Source organism: Carcharodon carcharias, chromosome 2, assembly GCF_017639515.1.
Source record: "Carcharodon carcharias isolate sCarCar2 chromosome 2, sCarCar2.pri, whole genome shotgun sequence".
Classification (NCBI taxonomy): Eukaryota; Metazoa; Chordata; class Chondrichthyes; order Lamniformes; family Lamnidae; genus Carcharodon; species Carcharodon carcharias.
Genome location: NC_054468.1, coordinates 143,626,503 through 143,636,909, shown reverse-complemented (window position 1 = coordinate 143,636,909; position 10,407 = coordinate 143,626,503).

Here is a 10,407-nt window from a genome sequence, read left to right as displayed (position 1 = left end):
TTCTCCTATACTACTGTCATATGTTTGGATTTTTATTCTGGATATTTTCTTGGGATAGCATTATCAAATATTTCCATTTGTATTTCCTATAATCTGGGGTATATCTGTTCCAGCCCACTATTGAGAAAAATGACACAAAAACTCTGAATTGTAACAGAGCACCCTCGCTAAATGTTGTCATATGATAGTTCTTTTGATAGTCTGATTGGATATACATTCCTACCAAAGAAAGATGCAGTTTTGAGCTATGAGAGACAAGTGAACAGTATGACAGTGGAAAAAAACACATCCTTGATAAATAAAAATAGACACCGCTCACTTTCTTGAATGACTTGAAACAGAAATCTACTTATTGCATGTTATTCTAGCCTCTCTTTTCCTGCCAGCCTGCCACTGAAACTTTTAAAACATACAGCCTTTACAAATGTTGGTTCCAAAGTTCAAATACTCAATAAGTGGCTGGAAGTTGTCCCTTAATATAATTTCGTTTTATGATAATGCTGGTCCTGAACTGTCAATTGTCATGAATGCTGAACTTTACAAGGGGGAGAATTTTCTCCCTGTCAGGGGGGAGGGACAGGAGCGGGCGAGCGCGCAGCCAGTTAAGGCTCAGCCAGCATGACACACACCCGGAAGCGCTGAGCGCTCCCTGTGCGGGCGGGGAGAGGAGGGAGAGTCGGGGCCTGCGCATGCGCACGAAAGAGCACAGAAATTTCCCTGAGGCACGGAGCTGCCTTAGGGAGATTAGTAAAATTTTTTAAAATTTTAATGAAGAAAAGAAAAATTTTTAAGACATGTCCCCTCATGTGACAGTGTCACATGAGCTGGGACATGTCAATGAACTTTAATAAAAAAAATTATTCAATTTGGAAACCCTTCATGAAACCTCATCCCACCCGTGGTTGGGGTTTCATGATAAATAAGAAGGCCGCCTGGGCTCTTCGCCTGACCGCCAACCTTAAGGTTAGATGGACAGCTCAATTGATTGCTTTAATTAGTTTTTAAATGGCCCTAATATGCCTTTGACAGTTCGACGGGCGCGCAGCCGACTCCGCTGCAAGCCCGCCAAACTGAGGATCAGAATGACGCACGGTATTGTCGGGACACATTCCCGACATCACTGCGCATCATTTTACGCGTCGGTGAGCGGGGCCCGCCAACCCAAAGATTCTGCCCAAGATTAATATGTTTTAAAATGTCCCCTTTGACATTAAGTGAAACAAAATTCTAAAAAGGTGAATGCCTGATAAACAGCTCATTTCTAAGGTCTCAGGTTGCCATGAGGTATTGAGTTTAGCACCTCTGACAGGCACTCGCAGAAGAGAAGAAAAATTGCTGCCATTGAAAAGCAGGGAAAACTGCTAGTGTTAAAGACCAAGCAGAATACTTTCAAGGGTTTAGTTTCTGTTCAAAAGAAAGGGAACAGGATAAATGGGACTATTGAAGAAGTAAGGAATGGAGAGTTGTTAAGGTGTGCCTTGCTGGTGATAATTGGAGCCAGAAAATTCGGGCGGGGTGTAAATTTTGACCTGGCAGGGAGAGTGAACCTCTACTGGAGAGATGGGAGTAACTTTGAGACTGTCCCATTAATGCTACTTATCTGCCAGAAGCAAGGTATAAAGTAAAACCATTTTGTAAGGACTATTTTGATTGCATTAGTTAATGTGAAACGTATCTTTCTCTTTAGTTTGATGTAACAGTTGCCTGTTAATCAATGTTTTATCTACGTTGATTTTAATTTGTTACAGTATAAGTTTTAAAAAGTGAAATCTTGTCCTTTGGTTATGTCATTTGGGAAATTCATCTTTTAAGTTATCGATTTCTACGGGGATCAAAACACAGTCAAAAATGACTTCAATTTCCTTGTTCCTCTTCTCAAGATTATCTTAAACAGTTGTTACTCAAAACCTCTATCCAGCTTTGAGCCCATCCTTTGATCTATGATCAGGTGACTTGGGACCATCTTGTATACTTCCTGATACAAAATCAGTACATAACTGCTTTTGTGCTAATTTGTTTTTTATTTAATTACAGGACATGAGCGTTACTGGCTGGGCCAGCATTTATTGCCCATAATTTGTCATATCTTGGTCTTTATACCCCTTAACTGCTATTTCTAGCAATGCAATATATAAGTTTAAAAAAAATAAACTGAGGCAAAATCAAATTTTACTACAACTGTATTAGTGAAAACTATACATAACCAACACATATTTTACCAGTATATTGGAAATATATACAATAGCTAAACATTCACATGATGTCATTTTACATTGCACCATTGAATTAAATATAATTTTAGATCTCTATTTATGTAAAGAAAATACTATAAAAAGATGTTTACTGAACGATTCAGCTATCATGAATGTGCCAACTCTTCGCTGAGAACAATTTAAAACTAAGCCTACTGCCATGTGCTCTCCTTGAGCGGAATTTCATGACCCCTCACCCAGAAGCAGGTTTAGAGGCCAGGGCCTGTGGGGCGGAGTGTAATTTAATCAGGCAGGAGGGTGCAGGTTAAGGACACTGCCACCATCCCATATCCCCCTGATCAAGCCTTAGGGAGGGAAGGGTGGGGATTAGCTTTACTGCCTATAAGCCAACGGAAGCCTTTTAAGTAGCTACTTAAGGGTTTCATCCCGCCACCGCTGGTTGGGGTGACTCGCCATGTGGGTAGCCATCTAACAGACCCTGGTGGGTTTGGCAGCAGCCTACTGGGGAGCTGGGTCCCTCGTACACAGGCATTCAGTGCCCTATCGAGGGACCCAGTATCAGGAAGGGGATGGGCCTACTGAAAGCCACCCGACTTGCTCTTGCTTCTGGTACACCCCTTCCTGCTATCCTATCCTGTCCACACTTACCTCCCTCCAAGGATCCAGCAACAATCACTGGTAAATGTCCCACTGGTGGTAGTGCTGTCAGTACTGGAGAGCTGCCAGCCAATGGTTGGCCAGCAGCTCTCGGTGGCAGGATTTCTGCCCTACCAGGGACTTCATTGAGTGGTGGGCCAAATAATGTCAAGGTAAATGCTTGAATGCCCTGAAATAGTGTTGGGCCTCCTGGAGACATGCAATGAGGGACTCCCACTGGTTCTCTAACCAGTGGGCAGGACCCGTCACACAAATTAAACTCTGCTCCTTGTATCTTCCTCTGCTTCAACTATCTATCCAATTTTCTCTTACAAGAAACACTGGACTGAATTCTCATGGTTCCAATTGGGGCCAAAATGGAGGTGGGGCCAGGGAAAAATGGCAGCTGGGTCCTAGATTCAGGAGTTTTGCCTCGGCGCTGACAATTTTCACCAGAGTGGGAGAGACGGCAAGTTGTGATCTCCGACTGTTTGTTGTTTGAAGTTGCCGGCATTGTTTTAAGATGGCCAATTCAGATCCCCCGCCGATAGAGATGATCACAGTCCTGATTTACATCTGATAAGTGAGATAGTGAACCATGACCTGGAGGAAAGAATTCTTTGGTATGAATTATGGGGGAGGGAGATACTGAATGTTGTTTGGAATAAGATTTTTTCATGTCACTGAAGGAAACTGATATTCTAAAGAGGTCCAAAAGATGATACTGATGAAGAACTTGTTGTTGAACTTGGATATTACAACTGCAGTGAGATTGCCAACAAGTCTGGCAGCGTGGGATTGCTAACTCTGGTTGGAGGTGTTCTGTGGGTTGATTCACATGCAATGACCATGTGACATCACAAGGCATCTAAACCCGTGACTTCCACAAATATTATTGCACTTACTTTATTGTTGGATCTCCTGTACTACGAAAATTTACTTGTGGTTTTCAACTAGCAGCTATTCTTACGAGAAGTTCCAAGAACCAGGAAGCAACTTGTGAACAGATGAAGTGGGTAAACCGAGGGTGGGGAAGCAATTTGCAAAGGGGAAATTAGAGGTGGTAACTCTCTAAAGTTGCACTGATTAATAAATAATACTGCTAACACTTGGTTCCCTTCATAACCAACAGAAATAGAATAACAAATTAATAGTCAATATATAACTGGTGTAATGCCCAATATCCTACCAGTTACTAGCTTAACCTACTGATATTCATCCTGAAACCATAACCAGAAATCTCCTGCAATGCACAAGGTGCAGTTAGGCTCCCCATTTGATGCCACTTTCATTAAGCCCAATATCTGTCCCCATCTCAGAATCACAAAGCCTTTACAGTACAGCTCATTGAGCCTGCAGTGGCTCTCTGAAAGAGCATTCTACCTACTCCCACTCAGAATCAGAATCACAGTGCAGAGGAGACCCATCGAATCTGCTCTGACGCGTGAGAAGCACCTGACCTACCTACCTAATCCCATTTACCAGCACTTGGCCCATAGCCTTGAATGTTATGATGTGCGAAGTGCTCATCCAGGTACTTTTTAAAGGATGTGAGGCAACCTGCCTCCACCACCTCCCAGGCAATGCATTCCAGACCGTCACCACACTCTGGGTAAAAAAGTTTTTCCTCACATCCCCCCCTAAACGTCCTGCCCCTCACCTTGAACTTATGTCCCCTCGTGACTGACCCTTCAACTAAGGGGAACAGCTGTTCCCTATCCACCCTGTCCATGTCCCTCATAATCTTGTACACCTGGATCAGGTCGCCCCTCAGTCTTCTCTGCTCCAACGAAAACAACTCAAGTCTATCCAACCTCTCTTTATAACTTAAATGTTTCATCCCAGACAATATCCTGGTGAATCTCCACTGCACCCCCTCCAGTGCAATCTCATCCTTCCTATAATGTGGTGACCAGAACTGCACACACTACTTCAGCTGTGACCTCACCAAGATTCTATATAACTCCAACATGATTTCCCTACTTTAGTAATCTATGCCTCATCCCCTGCCTTATCCCCCTAACCTTGTACATGCTCTTTTCAGAGAGTAATCCAATTCCCTTTTGAATACCTCAATGGAACCTGCCTCCAACACCCTCTTAGGAAGTTAGTTCCAGACTCCAACCATGCTATAAGACCATAAGATGTAAGAGCAGAAGGCAGCATTTGGCCATTCAATGAGATCATGGCTGATCTGATAATCCTCAATTCCACTTTCCTGCCTTTCCCTCATAACCCTTGATTCCCTTACTGATTAGAAATCTGTCTATCCCAGCCTTAAATATACTTAATGGCCGAGCCTCTACAGCCCTTCCACAGATTCACTACCCTATGAGAGAAGAAATTCCTCCTCATCTCTGTCTTAAATGGGCGACCCCTAACTCAGATTATGCCCTCTGGTCCTAGATTCTCCCACAAGGCGAAACCACCTCTCAGCGTTCACCATGTCAAGCCCCCTAAGAATCTTATGTTTCAATAAAGTCGCCTCTGATTCTTCTAAACTCCAATGAGTACAGGCCCAACCTACTCAACTTCTCCTCATAAGAAAATCCCTCCATACCCAGGATCAACCTAGAACCTTCTCTGGACTGCCTCCAATGCCAATATATCTTTTCTTAGATAAGGAGACCAAAAATGTTCACAGCATTCTATTTGTGGTCTAACTAGTGCCTTGTATAGTTCTAACAAGACTTCCCTGCTTTTATACTCCATTCCCTTCGAAATAAAGACCAACATTCCATTTGCCATCCCTATTACCTGCTGAACTTGTATGTCAGCTTTTTGTGATTCATGCATGAGGACACCCAAATCCCCCTGTGCTTCAGCTTTCTGCAGTCTTTCTCCAGTCTTTCTCCATTTAAATAATATTCAGCTCCTCTATTCTTCCTGCCAAAGAGCAAAACCTCACATTTTCCCACATTATATTCCATCTGCCAAGTTGTTGCTCAATCACTTAACCTGTCTATACCCCTCAGTAGACTCTTTGGGCAGGATCTTTCAGTCGGCAAGCAGGGACGGGGTGAGATTTCATGAGGGTATTTAAATTTTAATGAAAGGTTCAAATAAAAGTTATGGGCATGTCCCAACTCATATGACAGAGTCACATGAGGGGACATGGCAGGGAAAATTTTTAAACTCCTTTATTAAAAGTTGAAAACCTGAGCCGATCTCCCTGAGGCAGCACTTAGCCTCAGGAAGATCTATGCGCTATTTCGCACGCATGCGCGAAAGAGCACATTCCTGGCTGAGGGAATCCCCCACTGTTAGCCTGCACAGGTAACGCATAGTGCTTCCTGGCCTTAATTGGCCTGCCCATGTAAAATGGCGGTGCACCCCCAATTGGGGGTGCCAATCGGGAACCCACCCGCTCGCGCCCGCTCTTCCCCACCAACGGGGGGGAAAATTTTGCACTCTGTGTCATCCTCACCACTTGCCTTCTCACCTATTTTTGTGACATCCGCAAACTTCGAGACAGTACATTCACGTCCCTCATCCAAGTCATTAATATATATTGTAAATAATTGTGGCTCCAAAACTGATCCCTGCGGCATTCCACCAGTTCCAGGTTGCCGTCCTGAAAATTGTCCCCTTATCCCAACTCTCTGGGCTGAATTTTTCCATTGGCGAGCAGGGGCAGGGCACAACGAGATCAGCTGTCCACCCGCCGACTTGTCAATGGCCAATTGAGGCCATTGACAGGATAATTAAAACAATTAAAAGATCTGCCCGTCCAACCTTAAGGTCGGTGGGCAGGCCAGGAGCCTCAGAGGGCTTCTGAAAAAACATGCAACCTCATCCACTGACAGGATGAGATTTCATGTAGGTTTTAAAAAAGTTTATTAAAGTTTTTGTGAAATTTATTAACATGTCCCATCTCGTGTGACATTGTCACATGAGGGAGACATGTTAATGATTTTCTTATTTTTCTATTTTTAAAGTTTGAAAACCTTTCAGCGATCTCCCTGAGGCAGCACTTAGCCAAAGGGAAATGTGCGCTCTTTTGTGTACATGTGCGAAAGAGCGCACTCTCACATTTGGGGGATCCCCCCGCCCACATAGGAAGCGCATAGCACTTCCTGCCAGACGTCACGCTGGCAGGCCTTAATTGGCCCGCCCACTTAAAATGGCAGCGGGGCCCGCTTCTCCAACGGGGATCGGCTCTCCACCCACCAGAGATTGGGTGGGGCCCGCCTGCCTGACAGGCAGAAAATTCTGCCCTCTGTCTTCTATTAGTTAGCCAATCCACTTTCAATGCTAATATACCATCCCCAACACCATGGGCTCTTTTCTTATTAAGTAGCCTTATTGAGGAACCTTATCGAATGCCTTTTTGAGATCCAAATGTATTACATCCACTTGTTCCCCTTTATCTATCCTGCTTGTTACCTCCTCAAAGAATTCTAATAATTTGTCAAGCATGATTTTCTCTTCATGAAGCCATGCTGACTCTGCCTGATTATATTATGTACTTCTAAATGCTCTGCTATTACATTTTGTATATTAGACTTTAACATTTTCCCAATGACAGATGTTAAGCTAACTGGCCTGTTTATTGTCTACCTCCCTTTTTGAATAAGGGTGTTACACTGGCAGTTTTTCTATCCTCTGTGACTTTTGCAGAATCTAATGATTCTTGGAAGATTACTCCCAGTGCATCCACAATCTCTGTAGCTACTTCGGTTAATATCCTAGGATGCAACTGATCAAGTCCAGGACACTTATCGGCATTTAGCCCTATTGGTTTCCCTAATGATAGTTATTGTATTTATTTCCTCCCCCCACCCCCCGACCTTTTGCCCCTTGATTATTAAGTATTTTTGGAATGTTATTAGTGTCTTCTACCATAAAGACTGGTGCAAAGTATTTATTCATTTCGTCTGCCATTTCCTAGTTCCCAATTATTGTTTCCCCAGTCTCATTGTCTAAGGGGCTTATGTTCACTTTGGTACCTCTCTTCCTTTTTATATATTTAAAGAATATATATATATTTATATCTATAAAGAATCTTACTGTCAGTTTTTATATTACTTGCTAGTTTACCCTCCAAGTTTATTTTCTGGCTCTTTATTTTTTTTATGGTCATCTTTTGTTGGTTTTTAAAACTTTCCCAATCCTCTGGCTTGTCGCCAATCTTTGCCATATTGTATGTTTTTTCTTTCAATTTGATACTTTCCTTAACTTCTCTGGTTAACCATGGTTAGTTTATCCCCTTCTTAGAATCCTTCTTCTTCACTGGGATATGTCTTTGTTGTGGGTCATGATATATTTTCTTAAATGTCTGCCATGGTTCATCAACCGTCTTTTCTGCTAAACTCCTTTCCCAGTCCACTCCAGCCAACTTTGCCCTCATATCTTTGTAATTGCCCATACTTAAGTTTAGCACAGTTGTTTCCAACCCAAGTTTCTCATTCTCAAACTGAATGCTAAATTCTACCATGTTATGGTCACTATTTCTAGGGGATCTTTTACTCTGTCATTTATTAAACCTGCCTCACTACACATTAACAAATCCAAAATAGCTTGATCCCTAGTTGGATCCATAACATATTGTTCTAGGAAACTATCCCGAACACTATGAATTCTTGCTCATGGCTACCTCTGCCAATTTGATTTTCCCAATCTACATGAAGTTACCCATGATTAATGTACTGCCTTTTTTACGTGCCCTCAATATCTCTTGATTTATTCTCTGTCTTATAGTATAGCTACTGTAAGAGGGCCTATAGACTACTCCCACCAGTGTCTTCTTCCCTTTGTTATTTCTTACCTCCATCCATATGGATTCTACATTTTCCGATCCAAGATCATTTCTTGCTATCGCACTTACTCCATCACATAAAGCTACCCCACTACGCTTTCCTTCCAACCTGTCCTTTTGAAAAGTCACATACATCTGAATATTTAGTTCCCAGCTTTGATCTCTTTGTAACCATGTGTCCGTAATGGCTATAAGGTCATACCTTTTAACCTCTATTTGTGCCATTAATACATTTACCTTGTTCCGAATACTACATGCATTTAAGCGCCTTTAATTTTGCCTTTTTACCATTTTTTCCCCCTTTGACCCTATTTGCTGCTTTTTAAAAATGTTTGTACACTCTGTCCCTTGCTGTCATACTCTGTGAATCATTACCTAAATAGCTGCCCTGAAATGCTGCCATTTCCTTTTGCTCTGTGAGCCTACGTATCCCCTCTCCAGAACCCTCCCCCTGCCACTATTTAGTTTAAAGCCCTCTCTACAGCCCTAGTTATTTAATTCGCCAGGATACTGGTCCCAGCACAGTTCAAGTGAAGCCTGTCCTATCGGAAACGCTCCCTTCTACCCCAGTGCCCCATGAACTGAAACCTATTCCTCCCACACCAATCTTTGAGCCATGCATTTAACTCCTTCTCCCTATTTACCCTCTGCTGTTTGCCTGTCGCTCAGGTAGTAATCCTGAGATTATTAGCTTGGAGGTTCTGTTTTTTAATTTAGTTCCTAACTGTTCAAATTCTTGCAGCAGAACTTCCTTTCTAGTCCTATCAATGTTGTTAGTTTCACCCTCTGGGTGAAAAATTTTTCCTCACATCACTTTTATTCTTTTTACCAATTACTTTGAATCTGTGCCCTCTAATATTTGATGCTCTCTTGAGTGGGAACAGTTTCTCACTAGTTACCCTGTCCTCAGGATCTTGATAGACGTATTCAAATCTTCTTTCAGCCTTCTTTACTCCAAGGAAAACATCTTGACCTCTGCAATCTATCCTTATAGCCACAGTTTTTTTTTTATCTCCTTTGACTCCTGTTCCTTGTGAAGGTGACAACTCTTTTGGACTTCACACATCAAAACCAGCTGCTACTTCATCAACTTGAGAGATAGCACAAAGGACAATGGACTCAGTGTTTGGAGCAATTTCCCCAAGCCCTAAATTCAGTTCAGTACCAACATTTCTAAACCATTCCCTGTGCTCAGTCTCAAATAAGGAGAGCTTTCATTGAATTATAGAAAGCCAATCTCGGCGATGGTGAAACCCATCTGGTTCACTAATGTTCTTGAAGGAAGGAAATTTATTCTTACCCGGTCTGGTTTACATGTAACTTCAATCCACAGCAATATGGTTGACTACTTAACTGCCCTCAGACATGGCCTAACAAGACCCTCGGTTGTATTAAGCTGCTACAAGAAGGTCTGGTGAGAATAAAATCAGACAGATCACCTGGCATCAACCTAGCCACCAAACATGATAAATACATTCCCAGCCAAGTCGATCCTATAAATTGGTCCTGACTAACATATGTGGACTTATGCCAAAATTGGAAGCACCATCCCATAGATGAGTGAAGCAACAGTCTGACATAGCCATACTTAAAGAATAATACCTTACAGCCAAACTCCCAGACCCGTCACCATCTCTGGATATGTAATACTGCCAACATCCCCAAGCTGGATGGACCCACCAAAGGTAGCATAGTGATTATACAGGGAGGGAGTAGCCTTGTGAGTCTTCAAAATTGAGATTGGACCCCATGAAGTCTCATGGCATCAGGTCAAACATTGGCAGGGAAACTTCCTGATTA